This window comes from Barbus barbus (genome assembly GCF_936440315.1).
Source record: "Barbus barbus genome assembly, chromosome: 10".
Classification (NCBI taxonomy): Eukaryota; Metazoa; Chordata; class Actinopteri; order Cypriniformes; family Cyprinidae; genus Barbus; species Barbus barbus.
In genome coordinates, this window is record NC_136738.1 from 27,385,198 (window position 1) to 27,400,857 (window position 15,660).

General features: G+C 38.9%; 1 protein-coding gene across 1 annotated transcript in view; it reads right to left on the reverse strand.

Moving 5' to 3' along the window:
• Nucleotides 1-14,265, reverse strand: part of znf385b (zinc finger protein 385B) — a 124,517-nt gene extending 110,252 nt beyond the window's left edge. Inside the window, exon 1 of the mRNA XM_079426936.1 lies at nt 14,164-14,265. The gene's annotated coding sequence lies outside the window, so the exon portion shown is untranslated. The remainder of the gene's footprint in view (nt 1-14,163) is intronic.
• Nucleotides 14,266-15,660: the final 1,395 nt, after the last annotated feature.

The following is a 15,660-nucleotide window of genomic DNA, read 5'->3' on the forward strand; positions in this document are numbered from 1 at the left end:
CAGGCTGTCAGCTCTCTCACTGAGCCAAACGAGGAGAAAAATGTCTCCTTTTGCCCTTCAGCGTAAAGAAAAGCCCTATTTGAAAGCACGTAAGGGGACGGTTCCTCGCATTAGTGGCACTTCCTGTAACTGGGGTTGAAGAGCTGGGGGTGAAGGAGGAAAGATGCATAAGCACACCTGCATCATCACAAATACAAAAAACACAAAACAGTCATGCGTTTTTCAAGCCTAAAAAAGTCATGAAAATTAAGGAAGGAGGTAGCAGTCATTGAAATGATCATTATTAAATATATTTTTCTGCTTTTATGTTTTGCTTCAAAATAATTCAGATGCTATGCGAGTGGGGGAAAAAGCCAAAATTGGTCACCAGCATGTCTCGCTTTCTTTCTACTTTTCCATATTGAGCTAATTTATGGAGTCAATCATTCAAGTCTGCAATTTCATTTAATCATGCATACTGAATCACAAAAATTGGTCTGAATGATTCATTAGCAAATCAGTCAGATTTAGACATTTTTAAATGTCTTTTCTATAGAAACCATAAACAAATTAGAATGGTCACAGAAGTATTTGAACCCTGACACGGAAAGATAAATGCTCATAACACAGTGTTCTACTAGTGAGACGGCACGCCTGACAGATTCTTTGGCTGGAGGTGGAAATTTGCTTGGTCAGACTGACCACTAAATGAGTCTGGCAGCAGAACATTTTTCAGACGACACCAGTGTTTTTTTGGGTGAGAAAGAAATCAGGAGAAGCAGGCTGGTTTTCTGAAGGAGAAAAGGTTTTTAAGTTCGACTCATCTTGCTGTGGGACATCCTAATGAACCTGGCCTGACTATACGTGCTGTAAACCAAGATGACAAATGAATTATTAAAAACGGTCCAAAGACAGGACAAGGTGCACTTTATCAACAGACTTAAATTGCGGCAATGCAAAGAGCCCAGAGGAGGGAAAACAATATTTAACCAAAAATTCTTAATTAAAGTTTGTCTAGAAAAGAACATCAATTACTTGATTTAAGTCATGCTATGTCAATGCTGATTGGGCTGCAGATATTTATTTATTTTTTTTAACTAAGACAAAGCAATTTTGCAATAAAAACAGTGAAAAAACAAAAATGGAAAAAGGGGCAAATTTAGCCCTCAATTTGATTACACAATTACTCAACATTGCGAAATAAGTAATAAATAAATACTTTCTGTTATCAGATAATGCACGGCCAAATCTCCTCAACTTTGTTTTCCCAGTATTTTACTAGGGGGTCAGGAATAGGGCATTTAATTATAGGATGAGGCATAGTGCAATATCATTCATATTTGTGTACTGAAAAAGCAACTGGATTAGCAGTCATAAACGATTTACAATCATACCACACAGAGGGAGAGGAGAAAGGGGCTGAGAGTATTTTCAATATCATAACAGCACACGAAAAAAGCCATGTTTGTCCGTACAGCTGCTGTGTATTCAGGATTTGGGATTTACCCGCATAATTATCTCCGAGTTAGTAATCCATCGCTGACCAATCATCTGAGAGATGGGGCTTACAAAGGCCGGCTGTTACCGCACTTGTGTGGCCCTTTATGCTATAATTTGTACCTACTATGCAATCAGATTACTCTTAATCTAAATGACTTGCGTCCTCGCTGGACAGATAATCTTTAAGCTTCATGTTCCAAGAATGAGTGAACATGGGACTCCACATAAAAATAAGCACGGCCGATGATAAATTAAATAATTCAAATGCATTTCATTATTTACTAGCATTCATAAAATATCTTACAGTAGTAAAATCCCTCTAGGAGAAGGATGATGCCTGATGAAAAATTTAATTCATGTGAATTCATCCAAAACCATCAAAAATCCGAGGAGGAAAACTGAATCAGTATGGTCCCTTCTCTTCAGCAGAAATGTAAAAATTAAATTACAGCTCATGCTAAGATATAATCAGGAAGGGTGGTAAAGTAGGCTCAATTGCTACGGTTTCCTTTACAGGAGATGATTCATGAAAGATTAACCAGCAGCTTCTTACATCACATCCACTAACACCTGACAGTGAGAGAGAAGTGGTCCAGTGAGGTGCAGGCAGGGTCAGTCCAGAAGGTAATGTGGCTGATCATATTAAGGACTTCCTCTGTAGATAACAATCAAGAAGGTCTACAATATCTGGAGAATCTATCCATTAGCATTACCAATCATGGCAGTTACTTATTTCCTTCAACTGAATTTAAAGGAACACTCCACTTGTTTTGGAAATAGGCTCATTTTACAACTCCCCTAGAGCTAAACAGTTGAGTTTTACCATTTTTGAATCCATTCAGCCGATCTCCGGGTCTGGCGATAGCACTTTTAGCTTAGCATAGATTATTGAATCGGATTAGACCATTAGCATCTCGCTGAAAAATGACTAAAGAGTTTTGATAATTTTCCTATTTAAAACTTGACTCTTCTGTAGTTACATCGTGCGCTAAGACCGACAGAAAATTAAAAGTTGCGAGTTTCTAGGCTGATATGGCAAGGAACTATACTCTCGTTCCAGTGTAATAATCAAGGAAATTTGCTGCCGTACCATAAGTGCAGCAGGCGCAGTTATATTACGCAGCGCCTGAAAGTAGTCCCCAGCTAGGTAACTAGTTATGATATAGCTGGGGACTACTTTCAGGTTTCTGCTACCGCCAGACACGGAGATCGGCTGAATGGATTCAAAAACGGTAAAACTCAACTGTTTATCTCTAGGGGAGTTGTAAAATGAGCCTATTTCCAAATAAAGTGGAGTGTTCTTTTAAATTAAGGTAACAAACAAAGTACAGAATCGCAATTTTTAAAAAATAATAATAATAATTTAAAAAAAAGATATGACCACAGATAGAACGACAGAATGATAGATAGAAAAACAGATTCAACAATAGACAGACAGAACAACAGAAAGACAGGATGAGATAAAAAGAATGATAGACAGACAGACATATAGAACAATAGACAGGCATACAGAGAGACAGAACAACAGGCAAAACGACAAAGACAGAACGATAGACAGTCTGACAGAATGACAGACAGGCAAACTGAAAGACAGACAGAATGGCAGACCAGCAGACAGGACGACAAACAGAGAGACAACATCACAGACAGACAGACCGAATGATAGACAGACAAGCAGACAGAACAACAGAGAAAGACAAAATGACAGAAAAGCAGACTGACAGAATGATAGAAAGACAGACAGAACAGCAGACAAAGAGACAACATGGTAGATAGACAGACAGAAAGAATAACAGATAGATAGATAAATAGATAGGCCAATAGACAGACAGAAGCCACAGTAATATGAATATAACCTGATTATTGGCTGATGGCACTAGAGGAGCATGCAAATTCACAAAACTTTCAGTAGTGATTCTGCTCAGTGAAATTACAGGCAGGAGACAGGGAAAAATATAGCCTAAATAGCATATCTTAGCTTTCAACAGGCCCCAAAAGGACCAGGCCCTGGTAAATCATCTGCTATAATAGAATTGTGATAATATAGCAGCGATTTATGTGCTGCTTGCAAAAAAAAAAGTTTGATTTTATCAGATTGAATAACTTTTGAATGGTATTCAGCAAAGAAAATGCTTTTTGCAACCTTATGGTGTAGTTACAACATCTACCACCAGGGGCTAACTGGGTCATGCTAACCCCAAAACTTTGACCCCTTGATAGAATTGCATTAATTCTGCCTCCAGTGTGTGTATAACGCTGCGCTGAACGCTCTCTATTCAAATAGAGCAGGTCATTGACCCATGCAGCACTTCTGCTCTTTCGGTAGCTTTAAGAGATATTCTGCATAAGGTCTTCTGCTTTGTGCGTTGGTATCAGGCGCTGTGGGTGTGAGTTACCCCTCTCACACTCTGGTGTCAATGTTGAAAGGATTAGAGGAGCCCTAATGTTTCCCATCTGTCACTGAGCCAAACCGTCCCTCGGCTCATCTGATCCGCAAGCTGCTTCCTTCCTCAAAATCACGCCTCACTCTCTGATTAAAGTCTAGACCCTGTTTTAATCCGCAGTCCGTATATTATAAATCTTGTACATTCTACGTCAATATTTAACCAACTTTTAGTTCTGTTATCTTTTTTTTTTTTTTTACACTTTCTAGGCCACATACGCATACACCACCTGTGCAGACCTATAAAAAGACCCAACAGCTCTTCCAAAAACTGCGTAGGCAGCATTTTAAGGCATCATGGGCACACACATAACATGATTATGCTACCTTGTAAGATATCTTCATTTGAACTCAAGGTCAGCATGTCTAAGGCCCTTGGATTTCTGCAATGGAAAATGTGGACAGAATCTCAGAATCCAGTTATAAAAATAGAATTTATATTATAACATGGAATGTCACAGAAATTGAACAAAAATCAAAAGCAGGGTTATGCAAACTAAAGTCCAACATGGACTAGGGCCTATGATTATTAAAGCGCAAAAAGACTGATTTAATATGAAGTCTGCAGGTCTGCATATATAAATTTATTATAAATTTATATATTTCGAATCAATATTTTTATGTGTTTTTTAATGTCTGCTGTACAATAGTAATGTAATTCTGTTGCAATTTCTTTGTTAAACCAAACTCTTTTTATCAGGTTGTTGTGAAGAGCGTTGAGTTTCTGTGTATACTGTATGATAGAGAGAGAGAGAGAGATAGATATATATATATATATATATATATAGATATATATATATATATATATATATATATATATATATATATATATATATATATATATATATATATATATATATATATATATATATTATTGTAGACCATATACAAATATATTAGTGCTATCAAACGACTAATTGCAACCAAAATATCGTTTTTTGTGTGTGTGTGTCAGGGTTATGGACCTGTTTTGTTGTCGTTTTGCTCCCCATGTCCTAGTTTCTCCCTTCTCCATTGTGCCCATATTTGGTTCTTCCTGTTCCTGCTCCTAGTGAGTTTCATTTGTCTCAGGTGTGTCTTGTTATCTCCTTGTTAAGTTGTGTATTTATAGTGTGGTCTGCCCCTTGCTTTCTGTCCAGTGTCTAAATGTTGTGCTACACGTTTGTTCCTGCTTGCCCTGTGTACACTCTTGGATGATTAAAGACTCGTTTTGTGTTAACTTCTACGTCTCCTTGTTCCTCACAGTAGCATAGTGTGACAGAACACCGGACCACTAACCAAAGATAAGGATGACAGAAGCTAAGGATCAGTTGTGGTGCCTGTGGCAAGGTGGCCGGCCTTTGGAGAGGTATGCGGAGGATTTCCTCGAGCGGTCTAACCGGGTGAGCTGGCACGACGCTGCACTCGGTTCTTGTTTTCAGTTGGGGCTGGATGAAGATACAATCCGCTGCGATCTCTCCACGTGTGATTTTCCCTTGATCGAGCTGATTAATCTTGTCCTCTATTTAAATGGTTCCGATTTTGAAGTAGACTAAATAAAGGAGAATTTAAAGTCTCCTCATCCATCCATCACTAGCTCACCCCACTCCAGGAACCCCCACATACCTAAGCAAGGGTTTCGACCACCTGTCACCTCCGAGGTACCCCTGAGGCCGTAGATGGAAGTCTGACCGGGCAGACCCCATGTCCCAGTCGGGCCCTTTCGACCTCCCTTTTCCTGACTCCAGTCCCAAGATCCGTCTCAGTCCTCAGTCCTAAAACCCCGAGCTCTACACAGTCAAGCCCACTGGCCACTCAGCAGTCAAGCCCACCGGCCGCTGCACTCTCAGCCCCTGACCAGAGTCAAGAGATGGCTCTAGCCCCTGACCAAAGTCGAGAGCGAGCTGCTTTTCACACATCCAGCCCAGAGAGGGCTCCTGCTCCCACGTTCAGCCCAGAGAGGGCTCCTGTTCCCATGTCCAGCCCAGAGGGGGGTCCTGTTCCCAGGTCCGGCCCGGAGAGAGCTCCTGCTCCTACGTCCAGCACAGAAAGGGCTCTTGTTCCCAAGTCCAGCCCAGAGAGGGGTCCGGTTCCTAAGTTCGGCCCAGAGAGGGCCACTGTTCCGACGTCAGGCCCACGGTGGGCCTCAGATCCAGAGTCAAGCCCAGAGCCAGTGCCAGCCAGAGAACCCGAGATTTCACCCAAGGAATTTTTTTTTGGGAGGGGCTATATGGCTCCGGCCATAGGCCTCTGAGCTCCCTGCTCCGCCATGGCCCCCTGAGCTCCCTGCTCTGCCATGTCTCCCTGGACTGCCTGCTCCACCATGGCTCCCTGGACTGCCTGCTCCACCATGGCTCCCTGGACTGCCTGCTCCACCATGGCTCCCTGGACTGCCTGATCCACCATGGCTCCCTGGACTGCCTGCTCCACCATGGCTCCCTGGACTGCCTGATCCACCCTGGAGGCCTTCCTTGTCTCAATCCTGCACCAGCCTCCAGGGCACAATTGTATATATAAATACAAACAAATGCATGTATATATTTAAGAAAAATGTTGTTTATAATATAGAAATATTAATATAAAAATGTATATACATGTAAATATTTTCAAAATATATACTGTGTATATTTATGCAGACATAATAAATATACACAGTACACATACATATATTATGTAAACAAAAACTTTTATTTTGGATATGATTAATCATTTGACAGCAATAAAATGTGAACAAAATGTACTATACACAAAAAATAAAAATAAAAATAAAATTGCAGTGTTGCCATAAGAAACATTTTGGGTTCTCCAAAGAACCTTATAGGGAACCTTCATTCAAATAACCTTTTTTTTTTCTTAATGTGAAGAACATTTTATCTAAAGAATTTCATATTCTAAAGACTCTCTTTCCACTATAAAGAATCTTTTGTGCAGTCGGGATGTCAAATGTATGTCTTCATATAACCACAGATGCCACTAAAGGACCTTTATTTTTAAGAGTGTAGGAAGCAAGGCGGCTAGTCTGTCTGGTGCTGGATCCTCTCTGATTGAGTTACATGCATGCCATTATCTGGGATTAGGTACATGGTGAAATTCCAACATGAGTTACACTCATGACTTAAATCATTAATGCACATGTTGAAATATAAAGAGAGACGTGGGGCTTTTATCAGATTTTTGCAGGGTTACATTTAACCTGAGGTGATGCTAAATAAACCATTACAGTCGGGGCAGCTGTTAGTTCAGTTCCTCTCTTAGGTCCATTACTCAGACCTGGATTTTAGCAGTGGAAGGAAGGTTCCATCCCACCAACCCCAGCTGATTGACAGGAAATCTAAAGAACCTAGAAGTCTATGTGAGGACAGACACCTCCTGCCAGTAGCCAATCAAAAGGAGATCAGCGAAAGCCCACTTGAGCCAAGAGTTTTAAGAGGCAGTGGCTGCGCGCAACTCAGCACTTACCTGAACTGCTTTCTTAAACGTTAGAAAAGACTGAATCTAAATTTGATTTCATACTATACAAATATGTTGAAGTGAATTTATACAGAAATGTGAGGAGCAGTGAATGTGTAGGGGCCGTGTGAATCAGAACACAGCCAAACAGTAGGACTCAGCATTTGTCACCCGTTATGAAGCTCAAAGCGGTTTCTGGCTACTCTGTCCTCGCTTCCAGACTAGGACTGTAGCAGCTACTGATGTAAGCCATTTTGACATCAGGGTTACATCATAGATATTGGGAAAATATAAAAAGATGACGACTTCATAAGCACTGACATCATTAGCAGTGACTTCAACAGTTTAAGTGCGGTATAATCGGTTTGAATGAGTTCAGTTTCTGCCAGTCAAAGAGGTACAACTAAGAGTGTTAATTGATTTCTGTGGGCACCACAGTAAGAAAACTGCACCTCATTTTGCTGATGCAGAGTAACAGTTTTAGGTCTGTTGCTGAAAAGGATCTAATTGGATGCCACAGAGGGATTGTTTGAAATTGCTGACTCCTTTAACTTTAGATTTCAACTTTCTATTATTTAAAGTTTTTTTTTTCTTTTTATGATAGAGGGAGGAAACAATGAGAACAAAAAAAATAAATCAGCCGCAAAAAGCATCACAGTTCACCATAAATCATACAGTCAACAAAGTCAAAATTGACTAATGTATTGGTGCATGTGATACCATAACTCTCTCTCATTACAAAACTTGCAGTGTTTTATTTAAATGGATAAAATTTATAGCGCAATAAAATTTATCTATTATGCATCTGCCATGTAAAATCTGTCACTGAAATCAGTCATTAAAGGGGTCATCGGATGCTAAATTCACTTTTCAAGTTGTTTGAACACAAATGTGTGTTGGAAGTGCGTGTACACATCCATCCTATAATGATAAAAATCCACCCAGTGTTTTTTTTTTTAAATCCCTATTTTAAAATCCCCTCTCTCAAATCAGGCTGTTCTGAGGGCCCTGTCAGAATGACGTAGTTATGTACAGACTCCCACGATTGTTGATTGACAAGTCCATCTTACCTTAGACCCGCCCTGAGTGAGCTGAGAGCTGTCCGCCATTGTGTCAGTGTTTATATGTCTATGGTCTGCTCATCACTCCATGGAAGAGAGGGGCGGAGTTAGCAGAGCTCAATGGCATTTAAAGTAGCATGGACTAGATTAGCGTGCTGAAAACAGAGCTGATATTGACAGGGTAAAGACGGTGTTTTTTTACACTACCATTGAGAAATTTTAACCAAAGTATGTTATAGACTTTTCATTAAGACCCTAAAGAAACATATAAACTTGTGTAAAATGGGCATCCACCGACCCTTTTAAAATCTGTCATGTCAATTCACACGTGTGTTGTGCAGTATTTCATAATGCAAAAGACACTGTAACTGTTTGTCTCTCTTTGGGAAATGTAATGTTGTCTCAGTCCCTGTGCTGCTCTCTCTCTCGGCACCCATCGCATCTGTCCCTTGTCATCGGCACGTGGTGTGATTTCTCACAGCTACATTACAAATATAAACGCACGTGACAAACTGGGGTTTTAACAAGCAGGAACTGGCCAACTTAGCATCAGCTCGATGGGACCCCTACAGTAGCTCAGAATTTGACTCTTGAACGCAAGAACAAAATAAAATGGCTAACGAATAAAAGGAGCTTAATGGATGTTAAAGAAAAGATGCACACAGAGACATCCACACTGGGGATAGGGAGCAGAAGACGAGGCAGGGTCGGGCCAAAGGGAAAGCCAATGAAATTATTTTAACAGCCAACTCTCTCTCATGACCAATTCGTATAGAGGTGGCTAATTCGTACGACTTCGTACGCCCTCACTCGTACGATTTTGTATGATTTGTCTAAACCTCAGTGACGGGTAGGTTTAGGGGCGGGGTTAGGTGTAGGTCATTCGTACAAAGCAAAAATCGTATGAATTTGTACGAGTGAGGTCATACGAATTAGTTCGAATTAGCCACCTCGTAAAATATGTACGAATTGCCATGAGATCGGGCAGTTACAGCACAACAGTGATGAACAAAATAATAATTATTTTTTTGTTTGTGATCCTGAGGTACGGAAATATGAAAATTAATTTTCTCCAGAGGACTTAAAAAGATTTTTCTAAACCAGGAACCAAACCAGAAGGCTCTGAGTTTAATTATAATATTTGATTATAAGCAATATAATAGAGCCGTTCTTTTGCTTCACAATCTCAAAGTTCATGGTAGAACATTCAAGATGGTCTTGAAAGGTTTAGAAGTTATTGTTAAAACAAATTTCCCTCTGGAGAAAATAAACAAGGCATTTACTTCCGGAACCATATTGTTGTTGTCTCCCCAAATTGTCCCATTCCAATTATTTGACAAGTCTCTCAAAATATTCCCAGTCCTGTCAGAAAAAATACAGTAAGAGTGATTACGCCCTTCCAAAGAGGAGTATTTCCCCTCTCCCTCTTTCACCTTCCATCTTCATCCCTCCAGCTAATTACTAGAACTAGCTGACCTTCCCAATATCCTAGTTTCCCAGCTACGTTATCATTCGTTAAACTCCGCAGAGACGCAGGAGATGTTGAGGCAATTTATTTCTGCCCCATTCCATATCCAGCCAGGAGCAGCAGCCCCCTCCTGGGCTTTTCCATCAGTAAAAATAAATGTAAGGTCAAAGGAGCTACGCACACAATGACGAAGGTATGCGTACATGCATGTGTGTGTGTACATTGACAGTAATATACATGCAAATTCAGGTCACGTCAGACGTCACGTCACAATTGCTTGTCACTCCACAGCAGTCGTGACCTTAACAGCAAATTAGTTTTTATATAATTTAGCTGGTAACAGACTCTCTGTAGTATCGCGCTACAATGACAAATGACTGTTAGACCAACTGAGACATATGTTAATAGACATTACTGGGGTGCGGCGAGATGATGGGATATACTGCGTGGCAGTAGAAATGTGTCAGATTCTAGAGTGGTAGAAAAATTTGTATCAAAAAACATGGAATAACGTCAAAAAATAGTCAGATGTGTCTCAAAACTTGAGGAATAGCACTGGGTCAGACTTTATACAGAGACATCTATTATAGTAGTAACAATGTGGAAACAAAAAAAGCCACAAAAATACACTATAAAGTAAAGGGCCGATTAATGGTTTGAGTTTGTACTAGGTTAACCTAAATAATTTTATTAAAATATGAAATCATAACTAGCTCGCCTGTGCAGAACGTCTGCCTTTTTGGCTCGTGGATCACTTTCAGGCATGACGGTGAGCTCCATAAATCACGGAAGACAGAATGGGACTAATTACCAGTCACCTAAACAGGCATCTCACAGCTGCAGGAGGAACAAGCTATACCACAAAAGCAGCCTTTATGGTGGCATCATGGCAGCATGGCTTTTGTGCAACACACGGAAAAGATATCCGACCACAATAGAGTCAGTGTCTGGAGAACGAAAAAATAAAAACATGAGGCAAACAATAACATTCATGTGGAGTATGAAACAAATTACTAAGAATGGCCCATGTGAGTTGTTTACTGTAAATAATGCACAAATGTATGGTCTGGAACCAATACTGGGGAAATATGAGGAAACATAACATTTTTCTGGAATTGTACGTGGGTGAGTTCTGCAACTCGGTTTCCAGTGATCATGACAACACGCTAACTAGGATTAGCCTATACATTATTCATTTAATGAGAACATGTTGCCATTTGCAACCTGTTCTGTTGACATAAGTCTCACCAACGCTGCATTTATTTGATCAAAAATACAGTAGAAACAGTAATACTGAGAAATATTATTGAATTTTAAAAATATTGTAAAATGTAATTTATTCCTGTGATGCAAAGCTTCATTTTCAACATTATAAATGTCATTTTTGATCAATTTAATGCGTCCTTCCTATGTAAAAGCAGTAATATCTTTAAAACATATATAAATCTTACAGACCCAACCTAGAATAGGAGAGTGGTTAAAAAAAAAAAAAAAAAAAACAAGTAGAAGGAATTTATGGGTATTTATTTTCAAGAGGCAGGGGAACTTATTACATACTGTATGATAAAAAAAATGACGAAAAACAAAGTATTTTATTTTAAATAATGTGAATCATGCACAATAAAACCCAGAACATGAAAAATTAATAGGGCCAAGTTTGGTTTCAATTTTAAAAACTCATCTGATCTACGCAAATCACACAAACTAACTATTTTGGATTCAAAACAGCAAAGTTTGCCAAAAGGTGACAAGTTTGCTTCCCTGCTGCAGACACATATCACGCTACAAGATGACACACGCTGTTCAGTTATCACCAAGAAACTCAATTCCTGCAGTAAACCTGCGAGTTACACATTGAAAATTTCATGCCACCACCAAATCTGCAGGGCATCAGCCTTCCTTTCAAATAGATGACAGTGTATAAAGTAACATCATATTTATTAAACCAACCAATAACAGACAGGAGGAGCATTCTGGAAAACCGCTTGAAAACAAACCTTATTTTTTTCCAATTCCATGTAATGTTTCTAGTGGCGCAGAAATGACAATTCACCTTTAAGCAAATCTATGACGTCGTCGAGATATTCTTATTGACCTTGAATAACCCCAAAGTGCTCCGACCTTTCATTTGAAGATATCATTGAAATGGCCAAGATGTTCTTGTTAACCTTGTATAAGCATTAGTGGAGGTGAGGAGGTTAAATACTGTACAGACAAGCATTTTCTCTCTGGATCTTACATCAGATCTTCTGTATAACAAGCAGCAGCATGATGTTGATTGAAATTTTATGAGTGTGATTAACACAGATACTAAACAGCAGCAAAGAGATGCTGTAATGCTGCCGTGCAGAAAGGGAACTCGTTGATTTTTCTCTCTACAAGTGCTACTCCACACTTACTGAGCAAGCAAGTGCACATCACCAGCTCCTATATTTCTGGCGGAGACAGCAGGTATAATAACATCCCTGTGAACATTTGAGAGCTTTGGGTTACAATTTTGTGCTGAGCTGAAGTACAAAGTCGAATTAGACAGATCTCTTTCCTTTCAAAAATGCATAGATCAGAGTTCCATAATACAATATTTCTGACTTATTAAACGCTCTAGAAACTCCACCAAGAAGAAAGGATGTGTGGGAATAATGAAATGGAGAAGGAAGCAAGCAGGGAAGGAAGGGGAAAAATAAGCATGTGCGCTATACTATTCTGTGCCTGCTAACACTTACTTCTTGTCACCGTTGGTACATTTATCTTCAGGATGCCTAGAACAAAGGTGGACTAATATGCATTTATGAAAAGAGGTTCCAAAAAACCCATTTCCCAAGGTGAGCCTACAAAGTGTTTTGCTTTTCAAGGCATGACTGCTGAACAAATTAGTCCTGATGAGGAAAGGACTTAAGTGCTCTATTAATTATGTACAGGTAGACCACACTTCAGGGAGAATATGTGAGAAGCCACATCTTCTGCCTTATGTTCACATTACACAGAGAAAAAGAGTAAGAAAAAGAGAGAGAGCGCAACAAGCCCACACAGAAACTGACATAAAAGGTCAAAGCCTCTGGCTGCATTAAACTAAGTACATTTTGTTGAAATAATGCATGAATGAAACTTTCTAACCAGCATGCAATCATCCATTTAGGACATTTCTAATATATTTACAACTATTCAAATTAATAAATGAACAAAGGTTGTCTGAACACACAAAGACCAGAGCTTAAATTCAGCATATATTATGAGGCCTACTGTAGAAATACAAATATGACAGGATTACTTAGTCCAAGGACAAACGCAAAAACATGACATCAAACTGTGAAAGACGCTCAATCCCGTATTACTGGCATACATGCACTTCCATTTCACTGTCACTATCCTTATTTGTCTGTTCTCTTTTGCCCACATTTCTATCAATATACATAAAAACGGCTATAATCAATATACAGGGATGAGGATATTCTGATGTTGAACACCACAGAACTAATGGATATATATTGACAAAATATTTTACATTATATGAATTAATTATAATTATATAATACATTTCACAATTAATATATATAGTTTTAATTATATTCATTTAATTGCCTATTTATTTATAAATGTTGCTTATTAATATTCATTAATAATATTTTTGTATTTTTTTATTATTATTTAAATAAATATTTTTCTCAAATAATAAAAGATGGAAGGTCAAAAACAGATGCAAGATCACGGATCGTTGAAACCAGTTTATTGAGTCAACCTAATGAACCGGATCAGTTTGATTCATGAACGAATCATTTACAGTACATTGGATTTATCAACTGGCGATTAATTGAGAAGATCCGATTCAAACAAATCATTCATCAAAAATCATGATAGTGTTTTGTTTTAAGTGAACTGTCCCTTTAAGTCTTTTAAATGACTGTTATATATGTCTCAAAACCTTATTCGCTACCAGTGTAAACTTTGTTGTTTCTTTCTTTGTTTTTATTGCCATCTCTATCGCGTCAGCTGAGATATAACGGCTATGATGCCTTGAGCGACAACTGCTTTGACGCTGAATTAGAAAGCGGCACGAACAGGTAACTTAAGGTGAAAGTGTTTGCCAAACTTGTTAATGAAATATGCGCTCTGGTTCTCCAAAAACGTGAGATTTCTCTCTAAAACATTAATAAATCACACACTGGGGATGGATTATCAAATACTGGCTCGATGCTTCAAGTTGCTGTATTTCTCTCACTGAAATGAAGTTGAGCGGTTGTCAATATTAAAGCATTTGCATATGAATTCTCCAGAGGTTCACTTACCTGAACAGCCGATGTTAGCCGGTAAACTTGAACAGACTTGGCGTCCCTCTGTGTTGCAGACTGAGGCGATGCGCCGCGTCCTGGCTCGAGTTTATGAATCCTACTATGGTGATGGCTGCTGGAGTATTATTCATGACACAAGCCTTCGCCATTGGCAGGTTACTAAACAACGTCAACCTCAGCTAATTAATATTCACCATTGGCATTTCGCCATTGGACAGTTAGCTAGAACGTCAGCGTGGTGTCATTAATATTCAGAGTGAGCCTACGCTATTGGATGGCAGCCACACGACGTCAGCAATATTCATAAACTAATACTTCGCCATAGTATTTATATAGAATTCGTAATTTCACGTTAGAAATCATCACGCATGCTCATCCCGATACCTGAGAGAGCACATACTGTATGCCCCACTTTCACTATCTGCCTTCCTCTCATTCTCCCAAGGGGGAGTAATCATTTTGCAATTATATGCCAATAAATAAATAAAAAAAGAACCCTGGAATTAAGTTTTCACTTCTTGTAATGAAGTCTTTGTTGAGCAAATATTGTTGGTTTATCATGTTTGTGTCTCAAGGGAAATAAAAAAATAAAAATAAAAAAAACACTAGAAAATGTAAAACGTTTTAGTTTTGGCCATTCTATACTGGCCTTGTGATTTTTAAAGTAAATTTAAATACTCTATCAGACCAATAATGCATTTAAAGTGTGCAAGCTAAATAAAAACAAACAAAACTTTATATTGGGGAATACTGTATATTATGCCTTAAATATTTTATACCGTTCTAACAAGATTAAACAAAATGTAAGTTAAAGTGATCAAAGAAAATAACTTATAACTTATATTATACAATTAAAAATAAATAAATAAATACACTACCCTTTTTGTGAACTAATCTCTCTCTCTCTCTCTCTCCATGGAAGGACAACTGGGAATGTTATCATGGGCCCATCTACAAACAATTGTCCATTTAAACAATGATCCTGGGCATGCATTATATATGAAGTTTCAGTTTTAAAATAAGAATTTATCAAAATTTTGCTCTAGTTTACCGGATGGAAAAATCTGGATAGAGGAACCATCTTTGAACTTCTGCAACCCAAGAATTCCCTAATAAAACCAATGGCTCTCATTCTTTAAGCGGGGGCAGCGTGAGTCAAGTTGGACTTCAGTAAACAAGGTTTGAATGATGTTTAAGATGTCTGCTGTGGCGAGACGGTCTGCCAGAACGTATAGACCCCTAATTGCACGCTACAGTAATAGTGATCTACAAAAATTCTATTTTAGAAGCACCCACACTGAACTCCACCCGTTTATTCACTTCCTGTGGTGACGTTGGGCAGAGCTTCCATTCATAGAGAGATTTTATTTCCAGGCATTCACAGTACTGCCCCCTCTCACACTGACAGCATGAGTATGAGACACACGGGATGTCAGCGGGATGTCTGTAGCAGCAGGAGGTAGATGAGAGTGGTAGGTGTAAATTCATTTTTCC